The 22694-nt window shown below is 36.3% G+C and overlaps 1 protein-coding gene across 1 annotated transcript in view; it reads left to right on the top strand.

Moving 5' to 3' along the window:
- nexmifb (neurite extension and migration factor b) overlaps positions 1-22694 on the top strand; it is a 133458-nt gene that overhangs the window by 90722 nt on the left and 20042 nt on the right. The window contains exon 2 of the mRNA XM_056472801.1: positions 5034-5155. The gene's annotated coding sequence lies outside the window, so the exon portion shown is untranslated. The remainder of the gene's footprint in view (positions 1-5033; positions 5156-22694) is intronic.

The raw sequence follows: 22694 nt of genomic DNA on the forward strand, positions 1-22694 counted from the left end.
ACTTTTTAACTTTTAACTGCATGCATGTACTGTATGTGTGAGTAATTTACATTACAGAAAGCAAAACAAAATGGATTGAGGAAAAAATCAGTATTCAGGGTCTTGATATCAACACTCTTTTTAATATAATTTGTTTCATATATATTCAGCATTTTTCCCCCAGGGTTAGTGTTAAGCTTCAGTGATGGGTTGGAATTTTTGGACACGTATCCAACAAATATACAATTGGATGTCAGCAATCTTCAGTTATTAATTCACTTTTAATGTCTTTTTAGAATGCAAAAAACCTCTGTTAACATTACATTACACAAGTTTGAGTGTCAGTCTACATGTGCTTCAATGAAATGTGATTGCACGTGTCCAGATTTTCTGAGTGCATCATCCCTGTTATAAAAGCAATAACAGAAAACAAAAACTGATGATCAAACTGTAATATTGTTTAGAAAAGTCAAGCAAAAGATATATTGATGATTTGTCACTGGAACAGTTGCGGAGCTATATTAGATAGATGTATCTTGATTTGAACAGCAGTGTTCATGATTCTGAAGCCTTAGGGTGTTTAGTTTACCAGAGTGTCATAATGAGCTTGGATAGGCTAGCGGGCATTTGTCAATACCATTTTGACAAAAGGTTTGTTAAAGCTACAAGTTGGTATTCAACTCTTGAGATCTATTTAGTAGGAGCAGACTGGTAAAGCTTATTACAGGTGTTTTCTTTTTTCTACCTATTTTACAAAAGGAGAGACAGTGTTTATTGTTTCTCTGTGTTCTCTGGTCAGACAGCACTGATTTTTTTTTTATGTTTTTCTTCATTATTATAATGTTTTTTTTATCTTTCTACTACATATTTCAGTATTATTTTATACATATAATTCTATTTGTTTATTCAGGAGTTTTTAATTCATTAAACACTTTAATCCTTTAAGTGTAGTATCCAAGACAGACATCTAAACATAATTTGTATGACTTCATTTGATTTCATTCAACTGCACTTAGAAGAAACATAGATATATACCCTAGATATCGCATACAGACCCTGAGCATGCATCAATAACACCGCCACATTTGTATAGTGCTCCCAGGACAAAAGTCATTCAACCGCACTTAGTCAAGACCTAAGCCAATGTGAAGATGGACTTTAGTGCTGTGTATGGGTGTAGTAACGAGCAAACAAAGAAAAGCACAAAAGCATAATATTTCGGTTTTATGTTACGAACACGGGGAGAACATGCAAACTCCACACAGAAATGCCAACTGACCCAGCCGGGGATCGAACCAGCGACCTTCTTGTTGTGAGGCGATTATGCTACCCACTGCGCCACCGTGCTGCCCTGAAAACTTTACAGTACTTCATAATACTACAATTCATTCATTCATTCATTCATTTTCTTTCCGCTCAGTCCCTTTATTCATGAGAGGTCGCCACAGCAGAATGAACCACCAACTTATTCAGCATATGTTTTCCACAGTGGATGCCCTTCCAGCTGCAACTCAGTACTGGGAATCACCCATACACACTCATTCACACACATACTCCGCGGTCAATTTAGTTTATTTAATTCACATAAACCATGTCTTTGGACTGTGGGGGAAACCAGAGCACTCATAGGAAACTCACACGAACACAGGGAGAACATCCAAATTCCACACAGAACTGCCAACTGACTCAACCGGGTTTCAAACCAGCGACCTTCTTGCTGTGAGGTGACCGTGCTAACCACTTAGCCACCGTGTTGTCCAATACTACAATTCCAAACGTAAAAACCTTTTTGAAAAACTATATTATATCTAGCAGATTTTCAGTTGTGTGGTGCGCAAAATGTATCATAATGTGCAAGATTTCATGCATGCAATGATTACTGGTCTCTTCTGTCTCTATGGAGACTCTATGGAGTGTAAGTGTAGTAGTTGACAGGCCAGCGGGTGCAGGAATTATACTTATTACTGCCAATTTCCCCAAAGCTGGCATTGGGGTAAAGTTGCTTTTATATTTTAATATAAATACAGTGTAGTTTAGAGTGTATTTAAATATTGCATTATGAAATTAATATGCTCATATAATAGTATTATATAGCTGTAAGCGACGATTAACAGGGTTCAAGCATTTTAAGGCCATAGTCCTATTTATCAATTAATAAGACTTTGATCAATGATTCATTCATTCATTTTCCTTCGGCTTAGTCCCTTTATTCGTCAGGGGTCACCATAGTGGAATGAACCGCCAACTTATCTAGCATATGTTTTACACAGCCGATGCCCTTCCCGCTGCAACCCAGTACCGGGAATCACCCATACACACTCATTCACACTCATACACTACGGCTTTTAAAAATTTCACAATATTTTAATAGAACAATATAATTAAAGTGTAAAGTAAACATCATTTATATTTTATATATTTGAATTACATTAATATATTTCCTTTTATCATTTGTTGGTTAGCATGAATTTGAGATTTGCATTATGAAATTACATTAGCTTACTACTAACCTGTGGAAAGGCTGTCATCAAAATACTGAACTCCTTTTTTCTAGGGTTGGGGCTTGTGACTGTTTACATGGTTATCAGTAATCTAATGATTTGCCGTAATCTTAATAAGACAATAATATGATTAAGGTGTTTACATGAGTTGCTTTTTGAATGTCCCTTTCATGATCCTTTCTTACATGATATAGTACATAGAACGATTAACGTCATTGTGCCACGCTATCCATGTTTCCTCCAGAGTTTTATGTAATTTGGGGTGTTTCATTTTAAATTTTTCGACTTTAACTGCAGTTTCACTTTCATTCAGGAACGTTTCATTCATGCCCCCATGACAAACTGAGGTATTTGATGCGAGCATTAAGTAAGGACTGGTGGAAGAGTGCTCTTTTAATAGATATTGATACTGCATGTATGGAAAGAAAAAACCTCAGCATTTCATGACGCAGGTGTCTGTGGTCCTTTAAGGTAATCAAAAAATCACAGTTTACATGGTAGTCTAGACTTTTAATCAGAGTATTGTCTTTATCATATTAAAATCTGAGCATTGGTGTCCATGTATGTACTCACTGAAAGTGCCAGATGATATCGCAAGCCTTCAGAGACAGTGCATTCCCAGCCTGATCTCACGAGAAAATGTATTTTACGTTTTGTCAGTTTAGTGGCTAATTCAGACAAATTCAGTCGTATGAAATTCTACGATTTTTTAAAAGGAGGCGTGGCACCTAACCTGCCCCTAAACCCAACCGTCATTGGGGAATGAGCAAATCTAACTAAATTGTACGAATTAGATCGTACAAATTCGTATAAATTAGCCCCTAAATCAAAAAGTTACGAATTGCCGTGAGATTGTGTTGTGAATTCCTCTGCCTTTAAGTTGATTCCATGAGCCCTTAAATGTTTCATTAAGTTTGACGTGTTTCCCCCTTACACGCAACTTTTGTAAAGCATCTGCGTCACGTTGCTGTGTCAGAATCCTTGCTTGTAATATATGCTGTAGAACGCTTAGTTTAAGCAAATTTGATGAACGCGATCATGCGTGTTGATCTGAAGAGAGTCGCTCTCACTCACCGAATGCGCTGTACTGTGTGCGTTGCATGCATCCGTTCCCTAAGCAACAAGAACAAATGCCTGACATCGCCTGTCCGTATTCCTCCAATCTGTTTTGAATTAAATGTTTAGAGATGGTGTGACAACGCATACCTATGTGTGCCTTTGATGACCCCCTTTGTCACGATGGGCTTACAAAATTACAAGATATATCCAAGTGCAGCAATTGAAGTTAATAAAAGTAAGGGGACAGGCCAGGTACAAAAATCCAACAGAGACAAAAAGTACAAAACAATAAACAAAAGTGAATCAAACAATGTTTGAACAAGAATTCAGAAATATAATCATAACATGAAACAAAGTGAACAAACAAACAAACAAACCAAAACGATGAGTCAGTGAGCAGACTAGGACCATATAAGAGCCAGACAAAACAAAACAGAATCGTGTAAACAGAGTGCACGAGCAAACAGCAAAAATCCAAAGTCAAACTAAACGCAACATAACAAAGCTTATAAAGACAACACTAATTAGACAATGACAGACAGCTGGAAACAATTAGTGATCACATCAACTACAAAACAGGAACAAACCAAAACATAACTAGTGTCCAGAAGACCACAAGATGGCACTACAGCAGGCGTGACACCCTTGATGCTTCTTACGTCCTTGTCGCAGCACCAGTGGCACTGAAATTCATATGCTGATTTGGTCCGGTACATACTGGTTACAAAGGTACCGGTGCTATAATGCCACCGGGTTTTGATACCCAACCGTAATTGGTAGATGTTAACTAAAGCTAATTTTATCTTTTTTTTTTTTTTTTAGATTTTGTTTTTTACCCCCTATACTCACAAAATTCTGCATGTATCTGTGCAGAAATATAGTAAGGTCATACTTACATAATTATGTTTTCCTTATTTTTCTTGCAATGTAGTGAATTTCAATAGCATGTTCGCTGCTTTTAGAAATCTTGGTGTAGTAGGCAGGGCGTGTTGGTCCAAATCAGTGTCTAATTATCTAAATGATTAGGAGTCTGCATATGTATACCTACTATAGGTACGTTCCATAAAATATCTTGGTTCTTGTGAGTTGTTTCTTGATTATTTTGCTCTATTGCTTTAGCCTGCAGTGAAAAAAATCGTGGCGGCTTGAAGTAATTACCATAAACAAATATGTTGAGTGCTAAATATACATACAAAGTTTCCAGGGGTTAACAACTGTAGTATGAGTGTTAAATCGAGCCTAAAATAGTAGATTGTTGCATGCAGTTGCCGTGGTGATGGAAGCTCTGGCTCTGTACTTACGTCTTGATTTGCGCTTTCAACTTCAAACTATAAATGTCTTGGTTTGTCTTTATAAAAACGAGTTTAAAAGTGAGAAATCACAACTCCTTTCAACTATTTCAATATTTGTTTACAATTCGGGATATTTACAGTTTTTATTCAAACTCATATTGTGCTATCTTTATTGTGTTTTTGTGTGTGTGTGTGTGTGTAGGAAGGAGTGATATAATGAAGCAACACACAAGCTGGACAGACTCACATTGATGGACTGGAAACAAGCCCATATCATCATTCAGGCGTTGGGTGCAGTAGAAACCAATGAACTGGAACAGACAGGTAATAAATTCAACTGTGGAATTTTACTGTAAATTGTAAAAAAAACATAATTTTCTTGTTTTAGATGGACTTTTTTTCCCCATGTTGATATAAACTATAATATACAGTGCGTCCGGAAAGTATTCATAGTGCTTCACTTTTTTTATGTTACCGCCTCATTCAAAAATGGATTCAATTCATTTATTACCTCAAAATTCTACATACAATACCACAGAATGACAATCTGAAAAAAAGATTTTTTGAAATTGTTGCAAATTTATTAAAAATAAAAAACCTGAAAAACCACATGTACATAAGTATTCACAGCCTTTGCCATGAAGCTCTAAATTGAGCTCAGGTACATTCTTGAGATATTTCAGCAGCTTAATTGGAGTTCACCTGTGGTAAATTCAGTTGATTGGACATGATTTGAAAAGGCCTGCACCTGTCTATATAAGGTTCCAGGGTTGATAGTGCATTTCAAAGCACAAACCAAGCATGAAGACAAAGGAATTGTCTGTAGACCTCAGAGACAGGATTATCTCAAGGCACAAGGCTGGGGAAGGTTACAGAAAAACATCTGCTGCTGGAGGTGATCAATAACGTTACAGAACCTTACGAAAGGACAACCATCTGTGCAGAAATCCACCAATCAGGCCTGTATGGTAGAGTGGCCAGATGGAAGCCACTTCCCGCCTGGAATTTGCCAAAAGACATCTGAAGGACTCTCGGACCATAAGAAACTAAATCCTCTGGTCTGATGAGACTAAAATTGAACTCTTTGGAGTAAATGCCAGGCATTACGTTTACCGCCATTAGCAGGCTAATACCATCCCTACAGTGAAGCATGGTGGTGGCAGCATCATGCTGTGGGGATGTTTTTCAGCAGCAGGAACTGGAAGACTCGTCAGGATAGAGGGAAAGATGGATGCAGCAATGTACAGAGACATCCTGAATGAAAACTTGCTTTAGAGTGCTCTTGACCTCAGACTGGGGTGATGGTTCATCTTCCAGCAGGACAATGACCCAAAGCACACCGCCAAAATATCAAAGGAGTGGCTTCACAACAACTCTGTGAATGTCCTTGAGTGGCCCAGCCAGAGCCCAGACATAAATCGTATTGAACATCTCTGGAGAGATCTGAAAATGGCTGTCCCTTCCCATCCAACCTGAAGGAGCTTGAGAGGTACTGCAAAGAGGAATGGGCAAAAATTCCCAAAGACAGGTGTGCCAAGCTTGTGGCATCACATTCAAAAAGACTTGAGTAATTGCTGCCAAAGGTGCATCAACAAAGTATTGAGCAAAGACTGTGAATACTTGTGTACATGTGATTTTTCAGTTTTTTTATTTTCGATAAATTTGCAACAATTTCAAAAAATCTTTTTTACATTGTCATTACGGGGTATTGTGTGTAGAATATTGAGGAAATAAATGAATTTAATCTATTTTGGAATGAGGCTGTAACATGAAAAAAATGTGGAAAAAGAGAAGTGCTATGAACACTTTCTGAATGCACTGTAGATCATTTATATAAATAACTAATAATTAATCATTAATTACCTAATACCTAATATATATCAAAATTATTAATAATAATAAAAAATTATAATATAAACTTTACGTTTTCCTTAAAAATATATTTTTTTATATTAAAATTAATTCATTAAATTATTTATTTATTTATTTATTTTGTTTATTTATTTATTCATTTGTTTGTTAGTTTGTTTGCATATTTTCCCTAAAAATGGAAGTAAACAGTGTGGCCAATGATGTACTCCATAATCTAGTTTGCCTGTGTGCATTGGGAATAATATCAAACAGTACACAGTAAACACATTATCATTTATCTGTACTGCGGTTGTTGTACAAAGCACATGAAGCACAAGTATATGAACAAAGGAAGCTTTGATAGTAAATCCAAAAGGAATTCACAAGATAAATACAAACACAACCGCCAGAATGCAAACAAACAATACTGTACAAGGTAACTGAGGAGGATACTGGCCTTAAATACAAACTGTCAATTGGGGAGAATGAGAAGAGGCGTGGGAACTAATTAATCAACAAAACCATGCAAAGTAATTTGGGATCTCAGGCAGGCACAGAGGACAAAAGACAAAACTAAACAAAAAAAACGAACAAACAAAACCAACAAATCACATAATGGTCACACCACATGGATGTGGTGTAGCACAGATTAATGTTAAGGTTGTACATTTTGTCAAACATTCAGGTCACACATTACTTACTGTTACACACAGATTATGCAACTTAATGCAATCTGTTGTTCATTTTAGAAAATCTCACTGCTACACTGAGAAATGTTTGCTGGGTTTGTGAATTTAAGAGCTATTGGCTCTGCATATGCTCTTTGGCTCTGCGTATTTACCATGATTTCTGCACTGCTTTAAATATTAGGAAAATGAACTGCCTTTAATTTGTGCAATTCAATCACTAACATAATTTTTCACCCCAGTCAGCACTCTCATGCCAGTTTGTCTTGTTTTGTGAACCTGTTTATTAGAAATTCAAAGTCTATAGTAAATATCAGTGGTGGGCAAACGTTTTAGACCCGAGGGCCACATCAAGTTTTGCAAACCAAGTGAAGGGTCACATGTTAAATCCTTTAAAAAATAACTTTTATATATAGTGGCAATATGCATGGAACATGTAATAGTGGACAGAAACATGTCATTAACACAAAACAGATTTTTTGAAATAGTTATTATTGAGTCAAATTGATTGAAGTCAAATGAATTTGCACTGCTATTTATATTTACTTATCAATCATCATAAAACAATAAAATAATCCCTTAAAATATAATAATAATAATAATAATAATAATAATATAATAGTTTTTACAGTGGAGAACAGAAAAGATATTTGCTGCGTCCCAATTCGCATACTATCCGTCCTAAATAGTATTTGTAAGTAGAATTAGTATGTCCCAAATCACAGTATGTTGAAAAGAGCATACCAAAGGTTCCCGTATGGTTGACTATTTCCGGTAAAAAAGTGTAGAAGAGTCCATACTCTAACCGTTGATATTGCCCACAATACATTGCGTGTAGGGCGTGAATTCGATTTAGAACTACAAATGCGGGTGAAAAGTGTAAACAAACTACAAACATGATGGATGCGCGAGACCAACCGTCAAGTTGAGAGGCTTCGGTAAAGATGTTTGTATGACTGTTAATTAATATCTAGCCCACTGGAACATGTTTTAACCGCGTTTTCTGTGTTATATTTCATCTGCAACAACAATACTGAACTTATATAAAGACGTGTTTGGATATTAATGTCTGAATGCAGAATTATCCAAACACCTGAGGAGACTTCTCTGCATGAAAGACTTGTGAATGGGAGATTAACCTGCTGCTGCTTCTCCAATAAAGTAGGAAATTAAATATGAAAGAAATGTAGATGATGTGTTGATGATTGACAGGGCTCGTAACTAAGCAACACAACGATCTGTTAACGAGGAAGTAGTAAAAGCTTGCATACTCTTCTGTTACACACTCAAAAGTGTGTAGTTTTCCTTCACAAAAAAAGTACATACTTTTGGGGTGTTGTATAAGTATGTGAATTGGGACGCAGCAATTGTCTGATAGAAAAAAATCTCATATTAACACATTAAAAATAATTCTTAAAGTTAACTATTCAGTCAAATTTACAATAATCTAATTTGCACTGCTTTTAGAATATACAGATCAATCATAATAAAACTTGATAAAACCACAAATCTTTGATAAAATAACTTTTTGAAGTGGATGTATGCATGGAAAATATATTCAATGACAAAAAATAACACGTTAACCAGCAATTATTATATAATTTGAGTCAAATTCACAACAATCTCATTTGAGCTTGTATTAATATGCAGCCCATCACTGGGAAACATCCATACACACTCATTCACACACACACACACACACACACACTACAGAAAATATAACTTACCTAATTCACCAATCCGCATGTCTGTAGACTTGTGGGGGAATTGACCTTTCATTTAAAATTAAAGTTTTAATTAAATATTATTTTAAAGATTTTGGATAATAAGATAAGCTCTTATCATCTGTATTGTTCAGCATGCACAAGCTATAGATCTTTGTGTAGTAAGATCAGCAATATTGGTGTATTGTGCAATTAATAAACTGTATAACTTCCTAAAATGATATTTTACACTTGAATTATAATTATTCAATCACAGTTTCAGTTTAATCAGTTATTGCAGTTTAACAATGAACTAAATCATTTTTAAATCAAAAAGTTTCACATTTTGTGCAAAGCTGTCTTATGCTTATGATAAATAAGATTCACAAATGGCATCTCATGTCTATCTATATACACATGATGGAAATCTATGGAATGGAATACATGGAATGGAAATCTATAACCTGATGCTTCTTCTACAGACTATAATGTGTCTGTAATGTGTCAGGTGACTATAATTGCAGCCTTAAAAATCATGTTTTACATATTGAAAACGCAATTAATTCCTCAGCTATATTTTGGGACCATATTGCAGCTGACAGTGATCTCACAGTGATCCATGTCATCATTAAAACAAGAGTTTATTAATAAAATAATTCACAAATTCAGAAAATATATATAGATTATGTGTGCACGGTTTCTGCCTGTCAAAAGGCAGTAAATGCAAACAATTTCATAGCAAAATACAACAATTATACACTTCTGCTTCTGAACGTCTAGTTCGCTTGTTTCTCATTGATTCAAACAAAACGCTCAATGCTTTTCAAAGATTAGATGTCATAAATCTGACAAACTTGGCAAATCCAGTGATTATTTCATCATGGGAAGCACTTACTGCAACATAGTGCCTTGTAAACACCACTGTTTCCAGGAAGACTTGTAAGAAATATCTTATGATTGACAGATTAGAACAGAGGATGGTAGATCGTGAAAGGGTATGTTTGTAGTTTTGTATGACTTATGCTTCAGACAGACTGTCAAAGGACATGCAAATTCTGTCATGAACCTCTATTGGGTTAAGTTTGTACTTTTTCAAAATGATTTTAATGGTCATCTTCAAATCGCTAATGCATCTTTTAAAAAGCCCCTAAACTTTGTAATTCTTTCCCTGAACCCCCTAGTATTTTGTTTATGAATTAAGTGTACTATTATTATTATTATTGTTGTTGTTGTTGTCACAAATAAATAAATAAATAAATAAATACACTCTTAATTTCCCAGTGATGGGTTGCAGATGGAAGGGCATCCACTGTGTGAAACACATGCTGGATAAGTTGGCGGTTCATTCCGCTGTGGTGACCCCAGATTAATAAAGGGACTAAGCCGAAAAGAAAATGAATGAATGAATAAATTCTTAAGTCCTATCCAGTCTGCTTTCAGCTAAATGGCGGAGGTTATTGGTTGCTGTCTACTCAACAGCCACACTAAAAAATATCTGCTAATTAAAAGTTTCAATATTTTGTGATTCTCAAGTGTTCTCTGTTTATTTGTGGTTTTGAATTGCATTATGGGGCCTTGATTTGTCGAATTTTCGTTCATTTTCATTCACTTTTTTTGAGGCCGGGTCGTTGGGGAAGCAGTCTCAGGAGAGTACCCCAAACTTCCCTCTCCCCAGACACTTCCTCCAGCTCCACCGGAGGGATCCCGAGGTGTTCCCAGGCTAGCCGAGAGACATAATTCCTCCATTGTGTCCTGGGTCTTCCCCGAGGCCTTCTCCCAGTGGGACATGCCTGGAACACCTCCCTAGGTGGGCGCCCAGGAGGCATCCGAAAAAGATGCCCGAGCCACCTCAGCTGACTTCTCCCGATGTGGAGGAGCAGTGGCTCTACTCCAAGCTCCTCTTGGGTGACGGAGCTCCTCACCCTATTTATAAGGGTGCGACCTGCGATGGAAACTCATGTCAGCTGCTTGTTTGTGAGATCTTTTCCTTTCAGTCATGACCCAAAGCTCATGATCATAGGTGAGAGTAGGGAGGTAGAGTGACCGGTAAATTGAGAGCTTTGCCTTTCGGCTCAGCTTTTTCTTTATCACAATGGACCGGTACATCAACCGCATTACTTTACTGCTGCCGCTGAACCAATCTGCCTGTCAATCTCACGTTTCATCCTCCTCTCACTCATGAACAAAAACCCATGATACTTGAATCCAACCTGGAGATGGCAAACCACCTTATTCCGGTGGAGCACCATGGCCTCGGACTTGGAGGTGCTGATTCTCATCCCAACTGTCACACTCGGCAGCAAACCACCCCAGTGCATGCTAAAGGTCTATGTTCGATGAAGCTAACAGAACAACATCATCTGTGAATAACAGAGATGAAAATCTGTGGTCCCCGAACTGGACCACCTCCAGCCCAAGGCTGCGCATATAAATTCTGTCCCAAAAAAATATGAAAATTCAACTCTACATTTTAACAAAGTGACTTTTATTGACATTTTAGTAGTTTGAAATAATTTAATGTATAAGAAATTTTATATAGAGGAACAAGTCTGCAAAATAACAGAAAATGCTAGCAGTTTATTACAATGTTTTTGTAAGGGAAGGTAAGTTTCTATAGCACATTTCATACACAACAGTTATTTAAAGTGCTTTACATAAACAGAAATAAAAAAACAAGTATAAAAAAATAAAAACAAGAACATTTGAATCATTTTTAAAATGATTAAAAACACATTAAAATGTGTTTAAACAGGTTTAAAAGAAATAAAAAAGAAAGAAATAATAGTGTGATCTGTCGGACGTAGCACAGTGCTCATTCAGTAAAGGCACAGCTAAACAGATGTGTTTTAGGTCTTGATTTAATTGTATCTAATGTAGGAGCACATTTTATCATTTCTGGAAGCTGATTTCAGCGGGGGTGGGGGGATATGCATTTGATCCGAAAGATCTAAGTGATCTGTTAGGTTTGTATGCAATGATCATATCTATAATGTATTGAGGTATTGAGGCCATTTAGTGATTTATAAACAATAATACTTTAAAATCTATTCTGGATGTTACTCGGAGCCAGTGTAAAGACCTGAGGACAGGTGTGATGTGCTCTGATTTTCTGGTTTTGGTCAGAATCCTCGTGGCAGCATTCTGGATGAGCTGCAACTGTCTGACTGTCTTTTTGGGAAGGCCAGTGAGGAGTCTATTACAGTAATCCACCCTGCTGCTAATAAAATAATGAACACATTTTTATCCTCAATGGAAACAAAGAGTCCAGGAGGTATCCGAAACAGATGCCCGAGCCACCTCAGCTGACTTCTCTCAGGCATCTGTTTCGGATGTCTCATGGACGCCTACCTAGGGAGGTGTTCCAGGCAAGTCCCACCGGGAGGAGGCCTCAGGGAAGACCCAGGACATGCTGGAGGGACTATGTCTCTTGGCTGGCCAGGGAATGCCTCAGGATCCCTCCGGAGAAGCTGGAGGAAGTGTCTGGGGAGAAGGAAGTTTGGGGTTCTCTCCTAAGATTGCTGCCCCCCATGAAAAGCAGTAGAAATAAATGAATGAATGAATGGAAACAATGGCCACAAGTCATTGAATTAGAGACATACCTTCATATCTCATATCAGTGGAGAGGAACATTTCATGAAACACCATCAAAAGACTGAATAAACAATGGAAAAAGCACTAAAAGCAGAACAAATAATAAGAAAAAATATATAGTAAAGAAATCAAATTTATAGATGATTAATATAATACATGATAAACATAAATGAAAAAGAAATATGAATTAAATAAATGGATAACTAAGAGTTATAAATTATTAAATAACCATAGCTGAAATTGTTAATGCAAAACTAACAAAAAAAACACAATATAATATAATATAATATAATATAATATAATATAATATAATATAATATAATATAATATAATATAATATAATATAATATAATATAATGATTTCATTTAAAGCACACACAAGTTATTACAAATTTCAGATTTTAAAGACCCAAACTTCGGTTTGGCTCGTTAGGGACTTATTTAGGACAGCAGAAGGGAACATGGCAATCTGTGAAGTGTTATGTACATGGAGTAGATTCCAAGCACAATCCACAGAGTAGAATTACACATTAAGAATTTTAAAGTCATCACAGAATGGAAGAAGTTATTTTTTTTTATTTCCTAGTGTGATGTATATTAGAATTATAGGGCTTCTCAAGCAATAAAAAAAGTAGTACAGCAGTGAATTTTTTTAATATGGGAAATTGGCTTTATGTTTGTTGTTTGCTATCGCTGTGATCACAAGTGAGTGGCAGGCTGTCCCACCCTTGCGCCAACAAACCTGTCACCAGAGAAGAGGAGATGTTGTGGGAGGTTGTTTTGATTAAAGATTGTGAGGGCATAGCAGTTTATAAAACAATGATGAATCATTTGTAATAAATACTGCAATATTATACAAAAAAATAAAAATAAAAAAATAATACTTATTCGTCACTAAAAGATAATCAGTTAACATTTCTGGTTTTAAAGTACAGATGCACTTGAGAAACTTCCAGTGTTGTATGTTCCAGTGTTAAATATACAGTTGAAGTCAGAATTATTAGCCCCCCTGAATTATTAACCCCCCTGTTTATTTTATGTCTACTGGTGGATGAAGGTTCACTGCATGTTCAGTCTTTCCAGTGCACAATGTTATTTTACTTTCAAATTAACTCATATCTGACTCCAATTTTAGTATGAGGTGGTTTAGAATATTAATATATTTATCCTCATTTTATCTGACTCCAATTATAAAACATTGATAAGATTATTTTGTTTCTTTTAATATTACTTTAGATTATGATTGAATATTCTCTTTGTTTATTGTATATTATTCTCATTCATTCGGATTCCTAAAACATCCTGAGCCTTGTACCGGCCGAGTATACAATCTCTTAAACACAAGCATGGCAGTCTTGGTCATTAAACAGTGGCGATTAACCACAATTCTAAAAAGGCAGAACTCTACTTACTCAGTTTAGAATATTTTGTTGTGTGGTCCCCATAGATCTGCTATCTACTAAATAAAAGCAAAACTATTTAATCATATCATGATCATTACTATAGAATCAAGCAGACCAATTTACTTAAACTATTAGTAACTTTGAGTAATCACCATATGATTTAAATAGTATTCTAAGTTTAGAGATGAAGACCTACCCACATTTAGATTGGTCTCAACAATACTTTGTTGCTCTAAATAGAAAACCCATTATTGGCCTTTTACAGTCTAAGTATACTTGAAATAATGCCAATGTGTAGGCCCACACGAAATCTGCGCTTGCAGAATTCCGCAGATTTTTAGCCCATCATTAATTCTGTTTATTTACTTGTGTAAATGTGTGTAAATTCATATTTATTCAGTTTTTAAATTAATTTCAGTGATATTATTGACTAATATGAAAATGTTAATATAATTTATTCACAATATAGTTTGTAAAATAATATTTTCTGTCTTTTAGTAGATATATTATATAGAAGACTTGATTTGTTTACCAAATAAGGTGGATCTAATTGGATTTGGATTGTAAACATTAAATACAAGTTAAAAAGGTATTACTTTTTAGTTCATATATTAAGGTTTTAGTTATGATACTCCCAAAATCATTGCACATAAATTCACAGATTTTTAACAAAATTCTGCACAGAAATAGCAAAAAATGTCCGCAGATTCCGTCTGGCCCTACAAATGTGTTAGTCGGAGCTCTGAGAACATTGTATAGTGTGCCACACTGCTCTGTTTACTATGTTTTAGTCTGTTACCAACCTGTACAGTGGCTTGTAGTGTTATGGACTTAACGTAATCTACTAGAGATAATAACACGAACTCTGTTTGAATAATTCAAAACATAACAATTTATTAGTCAGGTAAAAGTATATTATGCCAATTCATTCAGTCTATTCATAAACGATCAATACAAGACATCAAATTCTCAAAGATAAATGCAAGATTAAAAGATGCATACCTGACTTCAAAATATACATAGCATGGAGCATTAGAGCTCCATGCTATGGGCTGATTTCATTATAGGATCGCCCCGAACTTTTCGAAACTTTACCTTAAGTAGTCAATCCAAGAATCTCCTCGAGGAAAGGGTTGTGTTAAAATGAGTAAGAACTAAAGAGACCCTTGCTTTGAATGATTTCAGCAGATCTTCAGGACATGGAACTACTAGTCTCTTTATTTATTCATTCATTCATTCATTCATTCATTCATTCATTTTTGCTTAGTTCTTTATTCACGGGTTGCCACAGCAGAATGAACTGCCAACTATTCCGACATATGTTTAATGCAGCGGATGCCCTTCCAGACGCAACTCAGTACACACCAAAAACACCCATACACTCATTCACACACACTCATACACTACGGCCAATTTTGTTTACCCAATTAATTTATAGCACATGTCTTTGGACTATGGGGGAAACCAGAGCACTCAGAGAAAACCTAATCATTGTACATAGGGAGAACATGCAAACTCTACACAGAAATTCCTCCTGGGCCAGCTGGCACTTAAACCAGTGACCTTCTTGCTGTGAGGTTAAAGTGCTAACCACTGAGCCACTGTGCAACCCACTATTAGTCTCTTACAGGACATAACTACTCAATCACACTACTCTGCTGTGATCTTGATCCAGTCCTCTTTAGTCTCTTCCACTTTTCAATGACTGTATTAAGTTTCTTAACCATAACTTTAGGTCTAAGAAGTTTTCAATCAGGTTTAAATGCAGGGCTCTTGGCTGGCCATTTCATTATATTAGAGTTTTCAGCTTCACGGAAATACTTTGCATGTGTCGCTGTGTGACAAGGAACATTGTCCAGAATACAATACAATGAATACAATGACGTAACTTGTAAGTGAACTACCATAGTGCACTTTGTGTATTTATGTACTAGAGTACATTCAAGAAATGAATGATGTAGGGACATATGTTTCCCAAAACCCTAGTTGCTCTATCGCAGATCCATCGTTTGAACCACATTAGTTACAATATATAACATCCAGAATAATGCACTAAATATTTTTTCATTTTGTTTAAAAAGTATTGTTTTACACACACACACAATATTAGTTTACAGTAAAAACATGCATTTGTTTTTTGTATTAACATACAGTAAATGGCACAAATAGGACCTATGTTTTTTTTTGCAAACATGGAGAATATTCCAACTTGCGCGTGAGAGATATGTCTTTAGGCTATTTTATTAATCATCAAATGAAAAATGGAACATGTTTGCAATGCAATTTGTGTATATTTGTTGGAACGACAGATTCAGGAAACACCAAATCGATGAACTATAATTGTAACAACAGAACTTACGACGGTCACACTTTACAATAAGGTTCATTAGTTAATGTAAATAATGCATTTACTAACATGAACAAAAAATTACCAATACATTTACTACAGTATTTGTTCATTGTTAGTTCATGTTAACTCACGGTGCATTAACTGATGTTAACAAGCATGGACTTGGATGTTGATAATGCATTAGTAAATGTTCAATTATGATTAATAAATGCTGTACAAGTGTTGTTCATGATTAGTTCATGTTAGTAAATGCTAATGAACCATATTGTAAAGTGTTACCCTTACGACCTTAGTTGGTTAATGATTGTTTTTTGGAAATGCAGCCCTGCATGAAAACTGCTGGCTGATTAGGCAATGAACACAGGAAATGAACTGCTTCTGATAAACATTTTCAATCACTCTCCTATGTGGCTGTAGAAGAGGAACTCCAGCTTCAGAACACCTTCCCCAAACCACGACTCTTCCTCATCCATCTTTCGCTGACTTCTTTACGCACTTTGGGTTCAGTCATTCTCTAGTTTGATGATGAACATAATGTTTCCCATCTGCCCAAGTAAATTAAACTTGCTTTCATAATAACTTCATCATAACATCTTTAATCTTCAATCATATATATCAGCCCTATCATTCTGTGATGAATAATATGATAATATATGATGGATCAGAAAATGATGCGAGTGCTGAATGGCAAGAATCATTATAAAAAGATTCCAGATGGAAGTTTGGATCATAACAAAGTTGTGTGCACTTATTGGAGGGATGATCTATGCTTCCTCCAAAGCACAACAAGTTTGAAATACCACCTTCAGGCCAAATATATTCTTGCAGATGTTAGCAAAATGCCAGTTTAGAGACAGCATCAACCAGCTGTGCGCATCAAAGTACACTGTATGACTGCAGCAGCGCAAGCCTGTCAACAAAAAAAAAACAACAACTGAAAAGCAAACTCAATCCATCACTAAATGGATCACACAGACTGCCGACTTATTGACAGGAATTATTTTTACGAGACTAAATGAAATGTATGATACTGAAAAATCCACCACTAACATACCACTAAAGCCTAGTTCACACTACAGGATTTTAAACATCTGCAGATCGCTGTGCTGTTCACACTACATGACTTGATTTTGTGTCTTTTAATCATTGTGGTGTTCCACTACGCGACACTACATAATTGATCCACAAGAGGGGGGTGACACACTACAAGATCTGACAAACAACTAGTTCCCCAACAGGCTCAGTCCAGCTACCAAACCACAGCCAATGAAATGCTGAGGGAGGAGTCATCAGAGAAAGCTGAACACTATTGGCTGCTTGTGTGCTGATTACATCACTGACAGTGTTTCAAGCTTTCAAGTGAGCATTTAAAAACATCGTCAATCAGCTGATGCATCAGGGGATCAATCACTCATCTGCAAGGCTCGAGTGGATTGATATACAGAGAGTTTTTAATTTTTGTAATTTAATAACTCTTTGAAATAAAACTAACATATCTATAACACCCTGACGTTTCCTAAATATCTGTGTATTTCTTTCTAACATTGTTATTTTTTAAATTACAAAACAGTAAAGAAATAAGCATTTCTACCTTTAATTACCATATTGGTCAAAATGACAGCATGCATGTCTGCTACTTTTCACTGTGACTTTAAATATTTGTGCATTTTTTTGCTTAGCAATGTACTGCTAACATAAAAATAACTCTCTGATAGTAAAAACATACATTTACTTCAGATATATCTGTCAAAACAGCATATTCTGTGCCAGGAAATAGCTCCTGCTTGAAAGTGAAAATGAAAGCGAGCCCCAGAGCTTTGCATGTTCTAGTATCTTAACTACATATTTATCGGCTGTATTACCAAAAAATATTATATTTTTAGGGTAATGGTGTCATCAAATATGATGACAGACATTCAGAGCTTAATTTTAATATCTCAATAGAAGCTTTGAATGTAAATATGATGTGACAATATGACATCTTATATGAGAACAGTCAGAATGACCAGTATAGTAATTCTAATAGTTACAGAATTCTAGTTCCCCTGTTGATATAGCCTACTCTCGTGTCCGTGTTAATGCAGAATGAAGCAAGTTCATCGATGCCCATTCTGGCCAATCACAGACGTTTCTGTTGAGCTCCTGAGCACACAGGCATTCAGCTCATGCTGATATGCTCTCTCATTGACTGCAGCTCGTCACTACATCTGACTGCACGTGGGGTCGAGTCGGCAGACTGCTCTGGAATATTCAGCATGCTAGATATTGGATTTCCGTCTGCGAGGTGTCGGCGACGCTTCAGCGAGCCTCTTTGATGCGTTGTTCAGTTGTTCACACATAAAGACTGGTGAGCGCCGTGCACCTGCAGATTTCTTCCCGATCACAATCCAATCTGTCGGCGAGCTCGTTAACTTCCAAATCAGGCTCAAATCAGGCTTAAAATCCTGTAGTGTGAACTAGGCTTAAGTGACTAAAATTACCTCAGTTTAACATTGGAGCCATCTGCACTTATTTACTTTAGACAGGTTAAATATAAATTTTATAAATAATAAGGTATTAAAAGTAGAGGAGATCTACATGATCTGGTGGAGGAAAACGTTTTCTTAAAGCCCCAGTCTGATCACACATTTTTATTGTGCTATGTCAGATTATGCGATATTTTTCTTGATAAAATCTTGACTTGTCGTATGTGCCAGACTACACGTTCCTTCACTATCAGTCATCCCATGACGTCTACGACGAGCGTTATTTCCCAAAGCAGTCACAAGTGTTGCTATAAGGATATTTCTTATCTCAATTTCAATTATTTTTATTCTTATTTCAATCTCGATAAACACTGATGCTTGCAGACAACTAATAACTACATTGTTTAAGGGCATTACTTACGACATTATGTTATGATTATCAGCGATCTAGCAGTTGCAGATCGCTAACGGACTACAAATCCACCATTTAGGGACTACAAGATCCAGTCATGCACCACACACACACACACACACACACACACACACACAACCGGTTCCTGATTCTGACTGATTACATACACACAGCTTAGTCTTGTTGAACTGTTAACATTATGATGCATTTCCCTTGCCTTGTCCTGCTCTGTTTTAGACCCTAGCCTTGTCTTGTTTGTTTGTTCCTGTCTGCTGCCTGCCTTCTTGACCATCTGCCTGTTTATCGACAATGACTCTAGATTGCCCATATACATTTGTTTGCTCCTGTGTTGACTGTTGCTTGCCTGACCATTCTCAATAAACCCTGCCTTTGGATCCTCACTCCCTGTTGTCAGCGTCTACACTGTAACAGACATGGATAGGATCAAACTTATGATTTCTTTTTAATTTTAAGATATTTTCTTTTTAAATCTAAATGTATATTTTCCTGCCATGGGTTGCTTTTTAAACACACCCTCTTCTGATTTTGCCATGAGTTAGATGGAAATGAAAGCACATAAGCAGCAGCAAGGAAAAATCAGATGCTCAAGATGTAATTTTTAAAATAATGACATATTAAAAAATGAGCAAATATATAACTAAGATTTGGGATAAAATCACAGTGAAGCATTCATTAAATCCTTATTTTTCTCAGAGTAAAACAAATCACCCACCCGTATAGTAGAGTAGTGGAGGGGCACAAACAAAAATATAATTTGTGTATTTTTCTTGGAAATGAATTTAATATTATTATTATTATTATTATTATTATTATTTCCTTTATTTAGCCAGGAGATCACATTGAGACAGCTCTGTCTCTTCTTCCAGTGAGACCTGGTCAAGATGGCAGGCAGCAAATAAAGTTTCACATAAAATCACAAAAACAATACCACAAAATTACTAAATCACCATTAATAAAAAGATCAGATCATAAAAAACAATTACAAGTGTCCTTTAAGACGTTGTACAGAAGATGTTTTAAAGTACTCAGAGTCGGAAGTGTGTCAAGATTGAGCCGATTTTGCAGGTCATTCCAAGCCCTAAGAGCATAAAAGGAAAAGCACGTTTGCCAGGTTCTGACAGTACCCTTGGGACTGTTAAATGAATACAGGAACCAGATCTAGTGTGCTGGTCATTTATGTAAAATGTTAACAAATTAGAAAGATAGGATGGTAATCTACCTAGGAGAGCCTTTAAAATAAATAAGTACAAATGTAATTTTCTCCTTTGATATAAAGATAACCAGTCTAAGGAATCGTAAAAAATACAATGATGCGTTCATGAGTCTGCATCTGTGACGAAGTGTATTGTTGCATGATAAACAGAATCTAGTTTTCTTAGTAGAGTAGCGGCAGCATGCATATATAGATGATCACCATAATCAATTACAGACAAAAATGTACTCTCTACTAATTTCATATGGGCCTTATAGGGAATACAATTTTTTGACCAGTATAAGAATTCTAATTTTGGCCTAAGGTTTTTCAATAACTTGTCAATGTGTTTATCAAAGGCTAATCTCTCATCAATCCAAATACCTAGATATTTGTAGGAGCTAACTCTTTCTATTTGTACACCGTTAAAAGACGTAATTGTCTGGTCTGTTACCTTAGTGCGGCCACAGCTAAAAATAATATATTTATTCTATTTTGAATTTAAAACCAATTTTAAATCCTGCAACAAACACTGTACTATACATCATATTTTTTGATTACCTGACCAGAGCATTAAGGGTAGAACCTGCTGAGATAATAGAGAAATTATGTGCTCCTATTGCACAATGTCACCCATGTGACGGAACCCATGTGTCGTAAAGAATGAGAAAAAAATTAAACATGCTAAACTTTCTGCAATGGTGTCATGAGGCATTGCAGACATGATATCGATTGTCATGTGCTATGCCACATTACATGAGAAGAAATTATTGAATCTTGTGCCGCGATGCTCATTTGTCGTTTACGAATCCCCACGACACCCTTTGTCCAAGATATCGTGCCAAAATCAATCGTGTGATCTAACCGGGGCTTAACTCTCTCCTCCAAAACACCCCAAAGTGGCTCACTTATCCACCCCATGCTTTAATCTGGACATGCAACAGTCGGGGTGGTACGCTTCTTTGGGGCTTCTCCACACCATAACTCTCCCAGATGTGAAAAAGACAGCGAAGGTGGACTCATCAGAGAACAATACATGTTTCACATTGTCCACAGCCCAAGATTTTTATTAAATTAAAACCAACAATTGTCATTGGCACAAGTGACCAAAGGTTTGGCAGTAGCAGCCTGGCTATGTAGATTGACCCTGTGGAGCTCCTGATAAACACTGTTTTTGGAAACAGGGGAGTTGAGATGCAAATTTAATTCTGCAGTGAGTTAGTCAGCTGTGGTTTTCTGTTTTTTGGATATAATCCAGGTTAGCGCCTGAACATCTCTTTTAGAACATCCCTTTTAGACTCTTGTGTCCACAGTTACTCCTGTTGGATGTGGTTTGTCTTTCATGGTGGTATGCTGACATTACCCTGGATACCATGGCTCTTGATACATCACAAAGACTTGGTCACAAAGGCTGTCTTGGTCACAGATGCACCAGCAACAATTCATCTTCATTTGAACTCTGATATGTGACCTATAATGTGTGCATTGTAATATTTTAAACAAAACTGTGCCATTACTCTGCCAATTAAACATTCACACTTGCACTCTTACTGGTGGAATGTGCAATAAATACAGATAAGCCATGAGGCTTGTCAAATTTAGCCTTGAAGACTCCAACACTAAATTGAGTAAACCAGTTGTTTCAGTTTCATTGTCCAGCCCCTGTATATCTATAAACATGCACACACAGACAGACACACAGTGGTCTGTTCATATACACCCTGAGTTTTAACCTTGTTGTATTAATCTCCAGACTTGGATTAGTGGTTTTCTTATTCACTAGTTCTCAGAGCAGGTTTCTGGTGTATGCTGTTGTGACTCAGGACCTGTCAGCGGCAGTGCAAGTTTGAGTTTATCATAACCACACTCCTCTCAGTTCCAGCTTGGGGAGTTGAGGCCCAGAGCTAAACCGGCCACGCTGTCACAATCACAGATAAGTGCAGAAAGAAGGCCCACTCGCAAGGACTGAAAAAAACATCTTAACTGAGCTTTGGTTTACATGGAGAAGTAATAAATCATCCAGCGTTTCTTTTACTCTCATTACCAACATCCGGCAGAGATAAATTGATCCCTCGCCTCTATTCACAAATGCCAGAGACCATTAAGGACTAGACACAAGTCTGTAAGCTGATGGATGTCCTATGATTATATTTTCCACACTTCAGGTATTTGAGTGGCCATAAGGTGAT

This window comes from Danio aesculapii, chromosome 14, assembly GCF_903798145.1.
Source record: "Danio aesculapii chromosome 14, fDanAes4.1, whole genome shotgun sequence".
NCBI classification, from domain to species: Eukaryota; Metazoa; Chordata; class Actinopteri; order Cypriniformes; family Danionidae; genus Danio; species Danio aesculapii.